Consider the following 22,828-nt stretch of genomic DNA (forward strand, 5'->3'; position numbering starts at 1 on the left):
ACTTGTATAGCAGTGTACTGTAAGCGAGCATTTTTGGCTGTATGAAAAGCCTGAAGAGCAATGACTATTGTACAAAGCGGCAGCAAGATGTTTACATCTAGTCATATTACAAAATGTCGTAGCGCCTTGTCTTGCAATATGAACCTACATTACCTATACAGTAATTCATATCTTTTTTTTTGTTTTTTTAAATATTTTTTATTCATTTTCACAACTATAACAAAATAAAAACATAACATAACATACAATGACATAACATAACATACTAAAACATAACATACAATAACATACATAACACGACTTCCCCAAGCCTTCCCTTCACTGCACCCTTATTTTTTTTAAGACAGCATTTCTAGCAATCCTTCATTCCAATTCATAACTGATTCTCTTTATATTTTATTTAAATTTAAGATTTAACAGCTATAATTCTCTATCTTATATCCCTTGACATTTTAGCATTCCGAAATTTTACAACAGTTCCTAAGATAAACTTTAAATTTTCTCCAGTCCTCTTCCACCGTCTCTCTCCTCTGGTCGCGGATTCTGCCGGTCATCTCTGCCAATCCCATAAATTCTGTCACCTTAGTCTGCCATTCTTCCAGAGTGGGTAGTTCTTGCTTCTTCCAATATTTTGCTAGTAGAATTCTTGCTGCTGTGGTTGCATACATGAAGAATGTTCTGTCTTCCTTTGGTACCATTTGGTCGACCATGCCCAAGAGAAAAGCCTCTGGTTTTTTAGCAAATGTCCGCTTAAGAATTTTCTTCATTTCATTATAGATCATTTCCCAGTAGGCCTTAATCTTTGGGCAGGTCCACCAAAGGTGATAAAAAGTTCCTTCACATTCATTACACTTCCAGCAATTATTATTGGGCAAATGATATATCTTTGCTAGCCTGGCTGGGGTCATGTACCACCTATAGATCATTTTCATTATATTCTCTTTTAAGGCAGTGCATGCCGTAAATTTAATGCCTGTGGTCCATAACCTTTCCCAGTCCGCAAACATGATGTCATGACCAATATCTTGTGCCCATTTAATCATTGCTGATTTAACTGTTTCATCTTGGGTGTTCCATTTCAGCAGCAAATTATACATTCTAGACAAATTCTTAGTATTGGGCTCCAATAGTTCCGTTTCTAACTTTGACCTCTCCTTCTGAAATCCTACTTTCCTGTCTTGCTTAAACGTTTCATTAATCTGCTGGTGATGTAACCAGTCTCTGACTTTAGGTTTTAATTTCTCCAAGCTCTGTAATTTGAGCTTTTCACCATCATATTCCAAAATTTCACTGTATTTTGGCCAGTCTGAATCCATATTAAGTTTTTTTCTGCTTTAGCTTCCAGGGGTGACAACCACCTGGGGGTTTTATTTTCCAACAAATCTTTATAACGATTCCATACATTAAACAATGCTTTCCTGACAATATGGTTTTTAAAGCCTCTATGCACTTTTACCTTGTCATACCATAAATATGCATGCCAACCGAAGTTGTTATCATATCCTTCTAGATCTAAAATGTCTGTATTCTCAAGAAGTAGCCATTGCTTCAGCCAGCAAAAAGCTGCTGCTTCATAATAAAGTCTTAAGTCCGGCAGGGCAAAGCCCCCTCTATCCTTTGCATCAGTTAGAATCTTAAATTTTATTCTGGGCTTTTTGCCCTGCCAGACAAAATTAGATATATCTTTCTGCCACTTCTTGAAACAGTCCATTTTGTCCAAAATTTGTAATGTCTGGAATAAAAACAACACTCTCGGCAATACATTCATCTTAATAACAGCAATTCGGCCTAACAAGGAGAGTCTTAACCTAGACCATATGTCGAGATCTTTCTTCACCTCCAACCAACATTTCTCATAGTTATCTTTAAATAGGTTCACATTTTTTGATGTTAAGTTCACCCCCAGGTATTTCACCTTTTTTGTTATTTCTAAACCAGTTTCTCTTTGAAAGCTATCTTTTTCCTCGATCGTTAGATTTTTCCCCAGCACCTTCGTCTTTTGTTTGTTTAATTTAAAACCTGCCACTTGACCAAATATTTCAATAAGTTCTAAAGCTCTTTTCGTACTGGCTTCTGGTTGTTGCAGAGTTAAAACTAGATCATCTGCAAAAGCTCTTAACTTATAATGTTTAGTTCCGAGTCTTATCCCTTCTACCAGCTGGTCCCTTCTGATCATGTTCAATAATACCTCCAGGACAGATATAAATAATAGAGGGGATATTGGGCATCCCTGTCGTGTCCCTTTTTCTATTGGAATCTCATCCATAACCATACCGTTCACAATTAATTTAGCCTTTTGTTCAGAGTATATTGCACTTATACCATTTTCAAAGTTATGGCCTACCCCCATCCCATGGAGATTCCTCTTTAGAAAGGTCCAACAAATATTGTCAAAGGCTTTCTCCGCATCCACAAAGATCAACACTGCTTTTCTGTTTATCTCCATCTCCAGGAGTTCTAATATATCTATAATATTTCTCACATTGTCTGACATATATCTCCCTGGGAGAAAGCCTGTTTGGTCTTTATGAATCTCCTCTGATAACACTTTTTTAAATCTTTTTGCTAAAATTTCTGCAAAGATTTTATAATCCACATTTAAGAGTGATATAGGGCGGTAGTTCTTAACTTGGTGTTTCTCAGTTTCTGTCTTTGGTATAAGTGAGATGAATGCCTCTTTCCACGATTCGGGAGCCTTTTTCCCCTCTAAGATTTGGTTGCATACTTCCTTCAATGGTTGTATTAACCATTCCTTCAATGCTTTGTAGTATCTGGCCGTCAGTCCATCTGGTCCTGGTGATTTTCCCAGTTGCATTTTTTGGATGGCACCCTCTATTTCTTGGTCTGTAATTTTCTCATTTAAAGTCCTCTTGCTTTTTTCAGAAATCTTTGAGAGTCCATATTTTTTAATGAATTCTTCAATCTCTTGTTCTTTCTTTGGCCCTTGAGCATATAACTTTTTGAAATAACTTTGGAAACAATTACTAATCTCGTTTGGTTTATTGATAAATTTACCATCCACTTCTAGGGATGTCACGGTGTTCAACTTTTGTCTCTTTTTCAGTTGCCATGATAGCAATTTCCCACATTTATCTGCTGATTCAAATGATTTTTGCCTCATTTGTTTTATTTTCCATTCTATCTCCTCGTTCACCAGTTCCATATATTGAGTCTGATAGTACTTTATTTCTCTTAGAATCTCCTGAGATTTAGGTTTAGACCTCAATTTCTTCTCTCCTTCTTTTATTTGATTCCAGATTTTTTCCTTCTTCTCATTCTGTTGTTTCTTCTTTATGGAGTTTTGCTGAATCAGGAAGCCTCGCATCACGGCCTTGCTTGCATCCCATATTATTCTTCATATCTTAAATATGAAGTGAGGAATTTCCCCTGCCCTCTAAGTGCTTCGCTGGTGAGGATTAAGGTAAGCTTTCAGCTGGGTGGGAGAAAGTTGGAGGTTCATGGGGTGTAGGTGGGGAATGAGCCAAACTATTTCCTATTTTCTGGGGAAAACATTTCAGAATATTCTGAACTAGTATGAAGAAGATGCTGCGGCCTCCCATCACCACATACAACATATCATTTCAGGAAATGTCAATGCATAACTTTCCTTACTGAGCCTTGTTTCAATTCATTTCCTTACTCTCTTTCACACTACACTCACTGTCCATATTTTTAGGACAGAGAATATGCAGAGCACCCAGTGCCTTCACCCCGCCCCCAAACATACAATAATAAATAATATGGCACTAATGGGAAAAACTGATCCAAAAAAGGATTTGAGTTTCCTTCCTTCTGCTTGGACAAAAGTGAGGGATTGCCATTGGAAAAAACTGCACGATAAATAATCTTGTAGCACCACCAAGTGATGAAAATAACACAAAACAAATTTTGCATCGTTTTGCATGCAGTTGTATGTATGCTTACTTGGGAATAACCATCCCTGAGTTCAGTAAGATTTGTTTCCAATTGAATATGCTGGATGGATGGCTTTCTGGACTAAGGTGGTGCGACAAATTTGTTTGCTAAAAAAACCGACATTGGTCATCACAAAAGCTACAAAGACTCAAGCTGACAACACAGGATGTCTCCAGCATATTGGACCCCATTTTTGCAATAATTATTGGTCTGCTAGAGCAAACATGGAAACTTTAGACATAACATATCATCTATCTATCTATCTATCTATCTATCTATCTATCTATCTATCTATCTATATCTATCTATCATCTATCTATCTATCTATCTATCTATATCTATCTATCTATCTATCTATCTATCTCTATCTATCTATCTATCATCTATCATCTATCATCTATCTATCTATCTATCTATCTATCTATCTATCTATCATCTATCTATCTATCTATCTATCTCTATCTATCTATCTACTATCTATCATCATCTATCTATCATCATCATCTATCTATCTATCATCTATCTATCATCTATCTATCTATCTATCTATCTATCTATCATCTATCTATCTATCTATCTATCTATCTATCTATCTATCTATCTATCTATCATCTATCTATCATCTATCATCTATCTATCTATCTATCTATCTATCTATCTATCTATCTATCTATCTATCATCTATCTATCTATCTATCTATCTATCTATCTATCATCTATCTATCTATATCTATCTATCATCTATCTATATCTATCTATCTATCTATCTATCTATCTATCTATCTATCTATCATCTATCTATCTATCTATCATCTATCTATCTATCTATCTATCTATCTATCTATCTATCTATCATCTATCTATCTATCTATATCTATCTATCTATCATCTATCTATCTTCTATCTATCAATCTATCTAATCATCTATCTATCGATCATCTATCATCTATATCTATATCTATCATCTCTCAACTGGTTTTCCCCTACTGTTTAAAAAGAGAGAGCTCATGTTTGTAGTTGTTAGAGTTTTGTACTGAGACCAGGGTTCAAATTCCCTCTGGGCCATGAAGCTTACTGAGTGACCTTGGGCCAGTCACTGCCTCTCATCTTAACCTACCTCACAGAGTTGTTGTGGGGATTACATAAGGAGGGGGAGAACCTTGTGCTTGTACAGTGGTACCTCTGGTTACGTACGTAATTTGTTTTGGAGGTCCGTTCTTAACCTGAAACTGTTCTTAACCTGAGGTATCACTTTAGATAATGGGGCCTCCCAATGCCACCGCGCCGTTGGCTTACAATTTCTGTTCTCATCCTGAGGTAAAGTTCTTAACCCGAGGTACTACTTCCGGGTTAGCGGAGTCTGTAACCTGAAGTGTTTGTAACCTGAAGCATTTGTAACTTGAGGTACCACTGTACAACCTTGAGCTTCTTGGAGACAAGAGTGGGATTTAAATTCAATAAATAAACAAACAGTTAGGAAATGGTTGGGAGAATCTCTTTAAAAACCTCATCCCTAGGGTATTATACAGGAGTTAATATATTACAGAGAGAACAATATTTTGCAAAAATTCAGAGGTGTTCCAACATATCTCCCCTCTTGGTTACATCCATACCATGTGTTAAAATCACTCTTCATAACTTCTCCCAAAGAACCCTGCTAACTGTGGTTCATTAAAGGTGTTTTGTTCACAGAGCTACAAACTACAGTTCCCAGGAATCTTCATGGCTGTCAAACTGGTATTAGAGTGTTTTAAATGTACGTTGTGGGTGTGACCTAAATATGCTGTGGGCACTATTAGGAATCTCCAAGCAGTGAATGCTTTTCCCATCGCATTCCATATTTTAAGAATAATGAGAACGCTGTCTTTACATAGGAGATACTTGGGGTGCTGCAAGCAGTCAAGAGTTGTATAATGCAGTCTCTATGACTCAAGTAAGAGATTTAGCAAACTGGCTATAGGCTTTACAGTTCTTGACAGTCTCTACCCCCCACCGCAAAAAAAAGGAGACTCATTGTGTTTGGGTATTGTGCAGGTGCGATTTTGCTCAAGGGGCTACTTTTGTGTGTGTGTGTGTGTGTGTGTGTGTGTGGTGATGAATCATCTGTACTGATCTGTGTGATTTCTTGAAGCAAAAGCCTGACAACAGCACTTGGGTGTTTGGAAGTTTGTGCAATGGAAATTGTCATATCGAGGCAATTCCAGGAAGGCCTGAAGTGCATCATATTTAATCTGCTGTCAGACAAAGTGTTTTTTCTCTCCTTTAGCTACAATAGCTCTGTTAGTCAGAAGCAAGCACATTAACATTTTTATATAAGGCATGGGTGCTGTGCCCCCATTCGCTCCACTCACCGAGCCCCTCCCCTCTCCCCCATCCTTACATGGTAACCTATTAGATTTTCCACTTTCCACCTTATGCCGCTGCGGTTCCACATCCTGACACTCTTTGGCCTGTTACTTCTGGGTGTCTTCTTCATCCCCAGCCACTGCTCCTTCTGCTCTTCACGTTGTTTCATGCTGAAACCCTGAAGCTCAAACTGTCATGGGGGCCCCTTCACAGAAAGGTCTGGGTAACCACAGTTATCTTTTTCAGTGAGGTTGTTCCACGACAGATCACCACACTGTTACAACATCTGTGCTACTGACCTTCAGACCTTGGAATTGTAAAATAAAATAAAATAAAATAAATGCAATTTGACCCAAATCAGGTCTACTGGACCCATTTTTATAATAATAATAATAATAATAATAATAATAATAATAATAATAATAATAATGTGAACCAAAGTTTCTTCTGGGGCCCCTCTGGGATTAGGGGTCCTGAAATTTAAGTTTAATTAGTTTCATAGGAGATCCACCCCTTATCAAAAAGTGGTGTATCCTTTCATTGGTGGACTTGGGGGGGGGCTCAAATTTTAGCTGTGCCCTGTGCAACCCTCAAATTGGGTGCTCCCAGCCTCCCACTTTCCATTCTACATCATAGTTGTGGCACCCCCTGCAGCGCCCCCGAGATTCTGCACCCAGTGCAACTGAACTGGTCACGCTCCCCTAGATCTGCCTCTGATCCTTTTGGTAGGATTGCCGAATATTATTTTATTTCAGGTCAATTTAGGTTTGCAGCCATAGTTACGAATAAATCTGGCCTCCCTTTTTCATGTGTGGTAGCCAGTGCTTTTTCTGTCTCTAGAAAAATAGGTACCGGAACTCACCATGAAGTTGTTACAGTAAGTGCCACACTTTTTAACAACAAAAATGAGGTACCAGTACTACATACCCTTGAGTACCCCCTGACGAAAAGCACTGGTGACAGCTCTTCCATCTCAATACAGGAAATGCATGGCCAATGGTGTTCCTACTGAATGAAGGTATTAGCAAGCACATGTTTCTGAGTTGTTTTTTTCCTGATGGAAAGCATATGATCTGCCTGTCCGTGGAATGCCTCTGCTCTGAATAGACTTTGCCTTTGTCTGACATAATTAAAATGATTCCATCCCACTGCAATATATGCATTAGTCACATACTGTTGTGCTAATTTTCCACCTATTAGTGGGTTAAAAATTATCTCCCCTAATTGCTAACCCATAGCCATAACAGTGAACTGCCAATATTTTTGTGTGTGGATTCTTTGGATAGGTGAACTCAAAGGAATATCCATGGCTACATGATGGGATAAACAGTGGTAATATCATTGGTTTGAGATGTGGTGATCCTTTCCACATAGTGGTGCTTTCGTATTTATGTGAAATTAAGGTGCTTTGCCAACAAAGGTCCGTATAGTTAAAGCCATGGTTTTCCCAGTAGTGATGTATGGAAGTGAGAGCTGGACCATCAAGAAGGCTGATCGCCAAAGAATTGATGCTTTTGAATTATGGTGCTGGAGGAGACTCTTGAGAGACCCATGGACTGCAAGAAGATCAAACCTCTCCATTCTTAAGGAAATCAGCCCTGAGTGCTCACTGGAAGGACAGATCCTGAAGTTGAGGCTCCAATACTTTGGCCACCTCATGAGAAGAGAAGACTCCCTGGAAAAGAACCTGATGGAGGGCACAAGGAGAAGGGGACAACAGAGGATGAGATGGTTGGATAGTGTTCTCGAAGCTACGAACATGAGCCTGACCAAACTGCAGGAGGCGGTGAAAGACAGGAGTGCCTGGCGTGCTCTGGTCCATGGGGTCACGAAGAGTCGGACACAACTAAATGACTAAACAACAACAAGGTGCTTAAGGCACTTCATGTTCTAGTCTTGTAATATTTCAACCGCAATATTTGCCACTGTTGTCATTAGATGGAAATGTCAAGAATATTAAATGTACCCCATCCAAATCCATTTCTTTATGCACTACATATAATGTTCTATAGATTATATGTCCTGCATTTGGTTGTTAATCACAATTATTTTTAGAATATTGTTGCAACTGTTCATCAATAACCTGTGTTCCACTGATTTGTCTCTATTGCATACCTGAATATAGATTTGTCCATTTTGTGGTTTAATGCTTGTGGTAGCATGTGTGGTGACCTCACTTATTACACAAACTAGTGATATGATCTTATCAGGCGAAGCATATTGAGTGTTGAAAGATGTAAAGGTGAGCACATTATTGTCCTTCCAAATGTGTTCTCTGAAAAGTTTTCCATTTTCACCATGGTCCAACAATAGGGTTTCTGACAGTTCTGCATATGATAAAAAATGTATTAATTTGACACATCCTATATGACAGCAGTTATGTACCCGGCATTGTTTCTCTGTTGCAAAAGCTGGTGCTTCGTAATGGGGATCCACTGGTTCACTAAACTACTGATATTGAAAGTTTGTGCATCACCAGACACATTTTCACTGATGTAACTGATGAATCTGCACACTCTGCACCCTCATTTCTCTAAATAGGATCATCAGTCATATTTTCTTTATGGCATGTGCTGCAAAGCTTTCCTCTCTTTTTCTCCATAGCGTGGGTGGCGCTGTGGTCTGAACCACTGAGCTTCTTGAACTTGCCGATCAGAAGGTCAGCAGTTCGAATCCCCATGACAGGGTGAGCTCTGTCCCAGCTTCTGCCACCCAAGCAGTTCAAAAGCACTCCAGTGAAAGTTGATAAATAGTTACCACTGCGGCGGGAAGGTAAATGGCATTTCCGTGCACTCTGATTTCTGTCATGATGTTTCATTGCACCAGAAGCAGTTTAGTCATGCTGGCCACATGACCTGGAAAGCTATCTGTGGACAAACGCCGGCTCCCTCGGCCTGAAAGTGAGATGAGCACCGCAACCCCATAGTCGCCTTTGTGTGGACATAACCATCCAGGGGTCCTTTACCTTTACCTCTTTCATGGTAGTGGAGACTTATTTCACACTTTTGTTTATAAATTTGTTGAACTCCAGTATTTTTTTTATTATTATTACGGTACCGAAGAACTCTTTCTTCCAATTTTTTTGAGACTTGTGAACAGTTACTGTGTTGCATTTTGTATTTTTATTCCATTTTCACCAGTGAAAGGAATCACAGAGCGGTTACTTAAACAATGAGCAATGCACCCCGCCCCCTCAATGCTTCATGGAATGACTCTCTGCTTCAAATTTGTTGTCTTGTGCATAGTGACATTTAAAGTTACCTTATTGTGTACAAGATTTATGGAGTCTTATGACCATTTACTGCAGGTGTGGGAAAACTTTTGGCCCTCCAAGTGAAAGATGTATGTCAAAAAATTAAACTAGTGCTTGATGCCTTAAGTCAAGTGTTTGGGGAAGCTTTGACCCTCCAGATGTTGCTGAACTACAACTCCCATCAACCCTAGCAATTATAGCCAATGGTCAGCAATGATGGGATTGGTAGTTCGACAACATCTGAAGGCCCAAAGTTTTCCCACATTTGACACAGAGAGGTACACAGGTACAATCTTTCCCAATAACCAACCTGCCTCCTCCCATTCTATATGTTGTTGTTGCTACCCTGCACTGCAAATGTCCCTTAAACTCCATATGCTTCATCTTTTCCCTCCTGGCAACACCAGAGGTCTAAACCTGTCTTACACACTCTGCTTCTGCCTTCCAGGCTTTTCCTACCCCACTAGTAATTAGTGGGACTAAAAAGCAAGGTGCCAAAGCATGCCAAGTCTGGTCCCTTTCTTTGATACACCCACTATCTTTAAACAGCACCCAATAATTTCTGGCTGTAATCTTTCACTCCCCACAACACCACCACTATCAATCCTCTTTCTGTTTTCTCACAACTCTCTCTCTCTCTCTCTCTCTCTCTCTCTCTCTCTCTCTCTCCTCTTCTAGCCTCCCTGCCCAGCATTCAGGGAAGGGCTGGCAAGGGAGCCCCTATCTCTGACCATAGCAGCCTAGTTTGCCCTTCCCTGCTGCCTATCAATGGACCAGACTGCTCTGCATGCTGCATGACAACAGCCATACAATTTTATTATATAGTAAGAACAAAAAATAAATAAATAGGCTCCTGATCAATCAATCAATCAATCTGATCCCACCAGTTGATTTTCTTTTGTCTCTCAATTAATTTGCAAACTACCTGCAAGCCTGTCAGGAGCACTGAAGTGTACAGTAATAAACTCTGCCTTCACACTGCCTCAATGATTCATATTGATTTGATGACAGGCTACGATGCCTGCTCTGATTGCCCCTGTGGCCCTTTGCTTTTATCCCAGCAGTGCTTTCTCATTTCAGTGATTGCCTGCCTGCTTGCTTGCTTGCTTGCTCGCTCTTTCTCTCTCACTTCAGTGCAGCAAATGCAGTTTCCCATCCCTTTTGTAGCATTCCAAGCGAACAATAAGCTGGTTTTTTTAAAATTTTGTGTCTCTCCCCCTCCCCCAAATTTCTCCCTTGTGTGAAGTGGTTAAGTTGAGCATGTTGCACAATTACACACACATACACACACACACACACACACACACACCGCTTAGCACAAAGTGTTTTGTGTGGGTGCGTCCAGGAAAGACAAGGGAAAGTCAATTGACATTACTTTCCTCATGAGTGGATCTTTAGGTTCATGAACAATTTATTCTGCACAGTTGATGCTATTTTAGTTTGGTCCTCTCAACAGATATAGATCATGCAGGTAAAAGTGGCATATGAATGACTGTCCTAAAAAGTGTACCCACAAAACAGGAGGGTATGAAATGCTTCATTATTATTATTTTTTAAAAAGCAATCCCAAGATTATATAGTCTGCCACTTGCAGAAGAGTCACTGCAGCTATCCTAACATTTGGCAAAATTCATCCCCTCAGAAGGGGCAAACATGCCTGAACATTTCATTCAAGTCAAAGTTTTCTTTAAAACATACCACCCATCCACACCAAACTTTGAAAGTTGCTTAGCTCAAAATCCCACGGACCCACATGACTGCAATTTTTACACTCTGGAAGGGCTACTATGCCTGCAAATTCCACCCTCTTCTGCCAAAAGCGGAGGGGCAGGAGTTATAGCAATTTTTAAAATTTAACAATAGTGAATGAGGGGAAATGAACTGTTGGTTTCAGACTGCAAGCTGATGAGCAGCCTCCAAAGTTGTTCCGGTTTTTTTCTGAAGTTCTGGATTAGGAACTGAACCAAATCTTTTGAGGCAGTGCACACCTTTAATGTAAATGATTATTGCTTTGCAAAATGCCCAGATGTAATATCCCATCTGGCAATTTCACCCCCCCCCACCATCTGCTTAAGTTAAAATGTGTCAAAAAAGCTTTGGAAAATTAGGCCCTAAGGATTTAGTAAAGCCAATGTATAACTACTGCACCACACCGAAAAGGAGGAAAAACGCCACGCTGTGTTCATTCAACTCCGATCCTTCTACCTAAAATGGTCATGTGAATTGGCCTTTGCAAGCAAGAGGCCTCGTTCCCTTGGAAACAGTTCTGATAGATTGTGTTTACATAGTATGAGTCAGAAAAAAGATGTATGTCCAGTAAATTGCTTACAAGCTGTAACTGAGATAATATATCAAGAGTACCTCATTCTGCATAAAGAAAACGAGCATTTTACCCCTCTATAGGATACACCACATTCAGATCAGTATAAAAAGCTGCCTATCACCCACTTTCCATTGCCCCTAAAGGTTTGCTTCACTTTCTCCAGAGACTGTCCCTTCTGGAATTTCCTCTATCATTCTGTGTCTTTGGTTTGTCTTTGAACTGGGGATGGGGAACATGTGACTCTTCAAATACTGCTGGGCTATAACTCCCATCACCCCTGACTATTGGCCCTGCTGACTGAGGATGATGCGAGTTGGCACCAGAACCTCTGCATTAAATAGTGCAAGACACTGCAGTTTCAGAAAATTAAGTCCAGAGGCTGCTTCTGGTCCTGAGCATTGGAGAAACCATACCCCAACCCAGTGCCGGATTTATGTATAAGCTAAACAAGCTATAGCTTAAGGCCTCACTCTCTGGGTGTCCCCCCAAAAAATTAAAGAAAAGAAACTGGATGTACATTTCCAATATATAAGATAAAAAACAAATAAAATAAAACCTACATACAGCAACAGTGTTTTGTGTTGTATAGGCTCCTATGATGCAAGTAATGGGCTCCACCTGCTACTTTTTCCCTAAAATATCACTGGTTCACTCATTTCTATATATAACCTATGGAACTCTCATAAGTTCTATATCGCTTATTTTTGCTTTTTAAAGTGTAAAAATCAAACACTGGAATGCTCAGGCAGGCAGAAGATGAAAACTACCATGGATAAGGGAACACAGCTACAAGCAAGTTGAAAAGAAGAATGAAAGACTTAGTAAAACCTCACTTGTTGTTATCTGACATATTATTGTTATTTTTTAAAAAAATCTATATGCAGGAGTCGGTAAAGGACAGCTGAGGGATAAGGATATTTATTTTTAAAGAGGATGATAATTAGAGATAAATTTGTAATATAAGCAGCATGTAACAGGGGAAGAAATGGAAATAACTGAGAAAGTGGGAAGCCAATTGTGTTTTTTTGGGGGGGAGGTTTATTAAATTAGTTTAACAGAAGTTACCCAGAAGCGAATGTGGCCCTCAGTCTGTTAAAGTTTCTTCACCATCTATATAGACAGAATGGGCCAGCACTGAAGTTACACTTCAGGTTAACAGCTTAATCTTGGCTCTGGATTCCAGAGTGTGCCGTCCTAGGTTCTGATGATGGGCTAAAAGCACGTTCTTCTTTGTGACTTGCCTGTCAAACTCTAGAAGTAATTTCAGACCAGGTCTGTATGTATTCCAGTGGCTTCAGTCACAAACAAGAGGTTTATCTGGATCTGTCCCGAAATCTGCCTTCCGAAGTACCTGCCACAGGCTACTGGTTTTCCATGTGTCTGCTATTTCTCCCTAGTTAGGGATGGTGACAGAATCTGTCTCAGCCAGATTCCATTCTGGCTTTTGCAATTCTTGGATGGTTTCCAGGCCAGACCTCTGGCTGGATTCAAATGAAGTGCTTTGGATTTTGGAACAGTTTTTAGTTAGTTTGCTAATGTGTTAGTGTGTTAATTTGCAAAGCTGCATAATGGATAAGAATGTGAGATGGAACAATACCATCATTTTAACATTGCATCATTTTGCAAATAAAGGGAAATGAAAAAAATGAAAGATGCACTTTCAGAGTTCACTATGGAGCCAAATTCACTGAAGGAAGAATTCCAATCCTGCCCATGCCCCCCCCCCCAAAAAAAATACGTTGTAAAGGCCAAAATGACAGGCAGATATATATTTGCACAATTTCACCAATGAGCCAATCTGGAACATGTAAAATTAAAGGAGGACAGAACTAACCTAGCATTTGGGAACACATTCTGGAGCACTTGTGGAAACAAAACTGCTCTGTTCTGCTCATCCCTAGTTTTGTAGGTGAACACCACCATCAAATGCTAATCTGCCTGTACCTTGGGGGTGTCTATTTCTGTCTGTTTACATGACCACAAAAATGCATCATAGCAAAGGTAGCTGGGAAGAGGACAGAAAATTGAAAAACAGTGAGTTCTGAAGAAGAATTTGAAGGGAAAGAAAGACCATACTGGTGAACTGGGAGAAAAGGGCAAAAAATAAAATAAAATATGCTTCCTGTTGTCATAACGTATTTAACCCTGCAGGATCACCCATTATTACCAACAGTATTAACAGAAAGAAGCTATAGATAGTGTCAGAGCATGTTCTGTGCATGTATGAGACCTCCAAATTAGTCTTCTCCAGTAAATTTGATTGCACGAACCTTGAAGACTTCTGCCCAGCAAATGGACTGAAAAAGGTGTAAGATTCAGTTGTAAGTAGGTTCATCTGTCCAAGTATCATTGAAGATCAGATGAGAGCCATATGTAAGCTGCTCTGAGCTCTTTGATGCAAGAGTGGAATATAAGTAAAATAGAAAGAACTAATAACACTCCGACTGGGACTCAAGATGGATGAGGAATGGTCAGCTAGATGGATTGTTGCTCCGATTCTGTAACTGCTGACTACTTCGCAGCACAATCCTGTGCAAGTTTTCTCAGAAGTAAGCTTTGCTGAATTGTGTTAGAGAGTCACTCCCAAGGAAGCATACATAGGATTGCAATCTAATAGTGCAATCCTAACCATGTCTACTCAGAAGCAAGCCTTATTGAATTCAATAGAACTCACTCCTAGGGGCTAGGATTGCAGCCTTAATTATTCAAGTTGACTTTTAAAATTTGCAAGTTAAAATCACACGCACACAGCCTTCACCTTGTGTGAGCTGGTATAATATCTTTGAAGACTGAAGCCTGTATTTTCAGTAATAGGATTGATATCCTTTGTTACTGTAAAGTAAATCACCCCAGTATTCTGTTACACAATTATTATTTTTTTAGTATTTAAAGTTTAATGTTTCATCAACAAAGCCTCCTCTATTATTTTTTCTCAAATATTTAAGGGATTTGATATTCAAGTCTCCCCTATGAGCAAGAATATTATCCCTATTTTCCCCAGAAGGGAAGATATAGGACAGAGAGGCAACATTTTTAAATCAAAGTTGTTCAGTGTACAGAGGCATCTGAAGGAAATAGCATTTTTTTTTTACCAGAAAAAAATATCCTTCACCTTTGTAGTGTGTTTCCTGTCACTGCTGTAACAAGACTCCTTGGCTAACAGGAGGGGTTTCTTCTGTTGTGGTAAAACCTTTGTGCGTGAATCCATTTTTTAAAAAAGAAAAGCCCTATGCCAAATATTGAGTTCAAAGTCAATTTCCTATACTCTCCAACCCAATCCGGATCTCCGTCATCCCTGGGGTATCCTTGATCTAGAATCCCAACAAAGGAAAGCAATAAAGTGGTACCTCGGGTTAAGTATTTAATTCATACCGGAGGTCCGTTCTTAACCTGAAACTGTTCTTAACCTGAAGCACCACTTTAGCTAATGGGTCCTCCTGCTGCTGCCATGCCGCCGAAGCACGATTTATGTTCTCATCCTGAAGCAAAGTTCTTAACCTGAGGTACTATTTCTGGGTTAGCGGAGTCTGTAACCTGAAGCGTATGTAACCTGAAGAGTATGTAACCCGAGGAACTGCTGTATACAAATATGTTCTTGAAATGTAATTGATGGTGGGATCATTCTTGGGGAATGATTCTAGTTCACCTAAAGCAGTTTCCCACTGGTAAGGGTCCTTGAAATTAAAATTTTCAATCAAAGCACAGACATATATATGATAATCACGAAGAAGAGACTGATGTGGGATTGAAAGAAACCTAAAATCAACATTGGCACTGAACATTTCCCAGGCATTCAACAAAAGAGGTTTAAAGATTCTCTCAAGGCGAATCTTGAAAAATGTAGTATATACACCGACAACTGGGAAACACTGGCCTGTGAGCGCTCCAATTGGAGAACAGCCTTTACCAAAGGTGTCATGGGCTTTGAAGATGCTTGAATTCGGGACGAAAGGGAGAAACGTGCTAAGAGGACGGCACGCTTGGCAAACCCTCACTGTGATCAACTCTCGCCCGGAGAGTTCCCCACTGTGTCCCCACTGTGAAAGGATGTGTGGATTCAGAATTGGCCTCCACAGTAACTTATGGACTCACAGTTAAAAGCGTGTTTATGGAAGACAATCTTACTTGGCTATGAGTGATCACCGAAGAAGAAGAAGAAGAAGAAGAAGAAGAAGAAGAAGAAGACGACGACTAGCATTTTATTTGCTTTCCCATCTGCTACGCAATTCCCCATTTCCTATCATCTACATTGTGAGATCTGCATTCCTCACAGACATTTAGGTCAGCACCCTTAGAGACACAGCAGTTGTGTTAATAAGATCTGAGTGAGTCACAACAATGCCTTGCCCCCTCTCTTTTTGGCAGGTATGGGGAACCTTTGGTTCTCCAGTTGTTGCTGAACTACTAACTCCCATCGACTGAACTTGCTGGGCCAAGGATTACCAGCCTGCTCTATGATCCAATTCGCTGTTCACATGGTTGAAACTGTGCAGAGTTTGGTTTGGGGTTTGGAATTTTGTATCTGATGTTCACATACAGAGTCACCAACTTATCATCTAGCCATTGCAATTATAAAGGACTTTGTGAGGAAAAAAGCCTGCCACATAAACAAGAAAGGGAATTGCATGATCACAGCCCTAGTGACACTTCTTCAAATCAAAGTCAAATGAAGTGCACCGAATCTGGAATTTATCCTGTTTATAGCTGGCTAAAACAGTTCATTTGTTTGCTTGCTACAAATCTGGAGCCCAATTTGGCAAGATCCACTAATTTGTATTTTATTAAATCCTGTCAAAATATAATTTAGAGTTAACTCCTGTGACAGTTTGAGAGAAACTAAATGGGGAAACTTTTCGTGGGTGGCATCTGACGTGCTGCTTTGGGTTTGATGGCAACAATATTGAATCTGCATGACAATGAGGACTGTACTTTCAGCCAATTGATATGTGACTGTAACAGGCATGGCAATCTTTTTCTGTAGATTTGCTGAGTATACAAGGTAGTTGTCTCACATTGCCCACGCTTTCTGAAGACAGGCTTAATTACTTTAAATTCAGAAGCTTCCACGGTCCGTCCATCCTGCCCACCATCACTCTTTAAAACCCATACATCCACATTATTCCCTAACAATGGAGACTGACATTGCTCTTTCCAGGCTGCACAATTTACAGTAAAAAAAGGGGGGGAAGGAAAGGGAGAGAGGAGAAAGTTGTGTTATTTGGGAGGAGTACAAAGGAGTCACAAGCAGACCACCTACAGAGCATTTAACCAATGGTGGTCTGATTTTAATTGTCCTGCGCACTGGTAAAGTTTTCTTGTGATCTATGGCACTTAAAAGTTTCCCACGTGTAATTTCATAGAAGCTACTTTCTGAAAAGGATTATCTTGCTAAGCACCGTAAGAACCCAATTAAAAGCAATCTCTTGATTTCAGAATCTTTTTGATCACTCTTCAGTCGCGACCTGTCTCCAAATCCCCCAGCCACTTTCTGCTCCAGACTGAATACCTCAGCTGGGTGTGTTCCCAGCTTTGATACAGCCTCGGTTCAAATGCTGGTATTACACTTTATCTGATCGCAGCAGAATTTCCCTACCTCCCACTGCAAATAATCAGAAAGATGGAGCTCTAAATTCTTTCCTTATGATGATGGGCTTTCTATCACAAGTGTTGAATCCTGAATACAGGGAAAAAAATAATCATACATTTTCCCAAATAAAAGTGTTAAAACATTCAAAGCCTCTGTTTCTTTGCTTTTTTGATTTTACAGAATAAATCTGTAAAAAAAAGCAAACTTTGACCAACTAGTTTTCAGTCTGAAAGAGGATGAAAGTTAGGTTTTTTGTTTCTGTTTTAAATTGAGGTGGGTGGGAAGGTTGTCACCTTTGGGCTAACCCACATCATATAATGATGTATGGTGATCTCTCCTTCCTTTGTGCTATGACCCTCCCTCCATTATCATAACTTTCATGGAAGCTGAAAGTAGGTTAACCCATCGATTTGTCAGGCGTTCACTGAATTGTTGACTTTCTCTTTTCAGTGGCATCATTTACTGGCATGAATCATGAACAAAGTCTTTTGAGGCCAGCAGGCCACATACAAAATGGGTCAGGTAGACAATTTGCTTCTACTTTTGAATTCATCAGTCAACATTTTACCTGCTAAAGTTGAATGGCTTAAATCAAGCTTCATCTGCATTTTGCTGAGCGTGTCAGCATTTAAAGGTCGTCTCCCTTTGTGAGCGCAACATATAAATGGCAGCCGATGAATATGGATAATGAGGAATCAGAAAACTTCAGCATATATAAGAATAGTGGATGCCACTCTTTCCAACTCCCATGCTCCCTTCCCTAGTTTTAGTGGCTTATTCCTGATGTTATAGTGTCAACCAGTCCTTTTATACCAAAGAGATTCAGCTTATTCTCTCTAGGGTTGATATTTGCATGTTGATAGCCCTTCCCCTCTTTTCTGCCTTTGGAACATTTATCCAAGGTCTGCAAAAATCTAAAAGTGGACATTGTCCAGATAGACTTTGTGGGGTGGGATGTGGCCTTGGAAAAGAAGTGCCTACTTCTGGTGGGATGGATGGATATGCCAATTTTGGTTCTCTCAGTTTCTCATTTGTCCAACATTAAATTCAGTTTTCCAAATTTCTGCAGCAATTTGTGATTTATTTATTTTTAAAATCTGCATGAAAATTCATCACCATTTTAGTGTAAATTTCTATTAGACACGTTTTTTATATTCAGTCTTAACTAATATACACATTTTTGCAAACAATTTCACCCTAATTCAATGCATTTTTGTGTGCTATTTTCATAAATACCTTCATTTTTATGTACACTATCCCCTCAATTATGTATTTTCTCATTGCAAAATGTAGGTAAGTGCAGATTTTGAAGGAGAGCTGTGTTTTGGTTGAATTCATGTATTTCAAAAAGTGTGACGCTGATAGATCCGGCTTTAAATGCATACTGGATTGAATTTCTTACCCATCCCTTCTTCTGGGCTCCAGATGTGGAAGATGTTTTGCTTGAACACCTTATTTAGCATACAAATCCTACTTCATATGATGGAAACTACTTCCACTCTTTTGTCCTCTTACTTCCTCAGCACCCACCATTTCTTTGCTCTCCTTCCAAATCCCAACCAGAGCAATGTTGCAGCTTCATGTACAGCAGGGATAGCCAAGATGGTGCTTTTTAGATGTTGTTGAACCTACAACTCCAACCATTAGCCATGCTGGTTGTGGCTGACAGGTGTTGAGCAACTTGAGACCACCACACTTGCAACCTCTAGTGTGGAGTCACTTCTGAGGGTTTTGGGGTAAAGAAGATCTGCATATTAATCCAGAAAGTGCGGATCAGGTCAGTTTCATAACAGCATTTGCTGACATCAAGTCCTTCAAGCATCCCTCCTCATGACGCTCACCAGAGAGTGGTGGAGTATTCCTGTCTGGTTTTCGACCACCATAAAGATTGATTGATTGATTGATTGAGTGATTGGTGGAGTATTCATTGCTGCATGCGCGGCAAACAGAATTGTGACCCCCGGTGCTTGAATTATAGCCATATCTATGGCACTTACTGCTATAACTGGAGAGAGAAGTGTTTACAACAAATTTATCTGCAAAAAACCCCCCAAAGGCATTTGAAAGACGGACTCAGGGAGCAGATCATATGATGGTGCCTGTTGAAAGAAAACAACAAGCTTGATCAGCAGTTTTAACACTGAATCCAGAAGAAACTGTGTATCTTGTGCAACAATTAAAAAGAAGTAAATAAAGGGTGCTGGTGGAGGAAATAAATGAAATATTTCACGGGGGCACATCCCACCAATCACTAATTTTAGTGTAAGCATTTTGGAAGGACACACACAGCGACAAATCAGGAGCCGGGGCACAGCTGTGCTCTTGTGCAACTCCAGAGCGTTACAGTGTAGGCACAGCTGTCCTGTTGTGCAATTTCCATTCATGAGACACTTGAGCAAGAAGGCTTAATTGATTTAGAAAGAAATGGAGAGGCAGGAGGAGGAGGAGGAGGAGGAGGAGGAGAGGGAGGCTTGGGCAATGCAACCTTGGTGGGCTGGAGAGTTCATGTGATCCCATTTGATTTTCTCCAACCTACCCTGGCTTGTGGGTGACTTCCAGAGAATGGAGAGAATAATGTCTCTCCAGGCATCTTGACAGAATGTTTAATTGACTGAATCATGGCAAAGGAAAGAGGGAGGTCAGGGACTATGGGTAAAGCACAGCTTTTGACTTTGGAACAGCTCTCCAGCTAAAGATGACCATTTTCATGCCCATCCCACATTCAGATCAAAATGGTACCCAGTGCCTTCATCATAGCCCTTTTAACTGAGAATGCAATCCACTATACTGGACTCTAGGCAGATCAGATCACATCCATTCCCAGGCTACACCCTCTTTTCACAGGCCACACCCCTCAGCAACCCTGCTTTGCACCCACTTTGAGTGATTTTCCTCAGCTGGAACTGAATTCTGATGATGCCTCTTGCTTGCCTGTAAGGAGAATAAAGAGGGATGTGAGAGTGAATGTGGAAACTAGCCTACTTGTCACAGGGCTGACAAGAAGATCAGGCCATTCACAGGTCAGAGGAGGAGATGCGAGGCTAACGTGCTGTTAGTTTATGTAGGAAAGGAAAAAATACAAGGAGGCTCATAAGGTCAAACCTTCCTCATGAAGGAGTTGCTCGAACTGGTGTGCAACCCCTCCTTTGCTCTCTAGGCCTCAGAGTCAGGGATCCTCCTCTGTGATCCTCTGCTACAGCAAGTCTCAGGAGCCTCTCTCTGTGACTGCTTGGCCCTTTGCTCAGCATCATGTAACTTCCTTCATGTTCTAGGAGTAAGTGGGGCCGGAAACCCATCAGCAGAGAAGCTGCCACGATGGTTATATTATTAAGTATTGACACTGTTTGGAATAAAAACAACATCTTAGATAAAACATTCATCTTTATGGCTGATATTCTACACCCAGTAGTGAGAGTTTCATCCTCCTCCATATTTCCAGTTCTTTTATAACTTAAGACATAAGAGCAGTGCTTTTTTTTCCTTTTAAAAATGTTTAGGGGTACTCTTGTTTTTACTCAAGAAAATCACAATTTTATAGTTCAAAACAGGAAAAATAAATACAGTGAATGGACAAAAGTACAAAGATTCACAAAATGATTCGGGGTATGCGTACCCCTGCACCCCCCCAGAAGAAAGCGCTTGGTAAGTGATTGATTAGAGATTGGATTGGATAAGAGATTGATAAAAGATAATAAAATGATAGATAAGATTGTACCTCCCAGTTTGTTACCTGCTGGCTGGTATCCTACAACCAGGATCTAGAACCTTCTTCTGTGCCTTCCCTGAGGGACCAGTGGGGTGGGGGGCTTCTACCACTCTTCATCATCCAGCCCATCCCTGACACTACTATACACAGTTAAAATTCCTCATAAGGGAGCTGGTCCTAAAGGAAGAACTGTGAGGGGAGAGACTTTGTCAGGCAAGGCCTCCTTCTACCTGCCTTGCTCCACCCTCTAGTCTCTGCTTCTCAATTTGTATTGTATTATTTTATGTACTGTGCCTTGTTGTCGTTTTATTAATTGTAGTTTAGAAATTATTTATTGTAACTAATTAACTTTGATATGTTATTATTATTTTTTGATACTATTCTGATGATTGTTGGATGCTACTTTTTTGATGTAGGTTGCCTATTTTAAAGTTTTGTTTTATTATCACATTTTTGTATTGCATTAGATTGTTATAAGATGTACATTTTTTGTTTCTTCAGCTTGTAAACCGCCTTGAGTACAGTGGTACCTCGGGTTAAGAACTTAATTTGTTCCGGAGGTCCGTTCTTAACCTGAAACTGTTCTTAACCTGAAGCACCATTTTAGCTAATGGGGCCTCCCGCTGCCACCGCTGCATGATTTCTGTTCTCATCCTGAAGCAAAGTTCTTAACCTGAGGTACTATTTCTGGGTTAGCAGAGTCTGTAACCTGAAGCATCTGTAACCCAAGGTACCACTGTATTGTAAGATAGAAAGACGGTATACAAATTAAAAATGATGATGATGAAAAATTATATTTGTTGCTCTGCCCACTTTTGCCTCTGGTACTGCCCACCATGGGAACATGGCCTTTGGGAAGTTGCTTGGAAGAGAATGTGGCCTTTAAGCTAGAAAAAGGTTCTCTACCCAGGATTCATAGGTCAACTGGAGAAGAAAATGGTGGATTCCTTGTGCCATGTCCTGTTTGACCTTCATAGAAGCACTTCTGAAACAGCAGGTACTTCCCTGTAAATCTCCCAACTTCTGTGGTGATTAGCTTAGCTTATTCACTTCCCTGATATGACACTGAGAAATATAAAGAGAAGTCTAACGTAAATGTCAAGTCCAATAATGGCGGATTCTGTGACATTTACAGAACCTACTCAGCTTTGTTCCCTAGATTATTGCTCATTCTGCCATTTCTCTGAAATACATAAAGGCCGTGATATACTTTTAGGTGTGAGTGGCTAAATTTTATGGATGTTATAATGCTGGGCTGAAATTCATCCCCTCCTCTCAACAGTCTCCCCCAAAATATTATTTCCCTAACAAGCTGGTTTTCTTCATTCTTGTGTTTGTTTGTGTGCAGTAGAACTAGCATATAAATTTTCCCCAGTTTTTCAGGAGGAGGTAACTGCTTCCTTTACTGGGTCTCAACAAATAATAATAATAATAATAATAATAATAATAATAATAATAATAATTTTATTTATATCCTGCCCTCCCCAGCCAAAGCCAGGCTCAGAGCGGCTAACAAGAATAAAAGTAACACAGCATTCTAAAATCAATTCATTTTAAAATCAATTCAAAATCACATTAATGGCAACCATTGGGCTAGAGTTCTGTGAGGATTACCAAAGGAGGGAGTCAGGCTGTGCCTTGGCCAAAGGCCTGGTGGAACAGCTCTGTCTTGCAGGCCCTGCAGAAAGGTGTCAAGTC

The sequence above is a fragment of the Podarcis gaigeae genome (genome assembly GCF_964106915.1).
Source record: "Podarcis gaigeae genome assembly, chromosome: 3".
NCBI lineage: Eukaryota > Metazoa > Chordata > Lepidosauria > Squamata > Lacertidae > Podarcis > Podarcis gaigeae.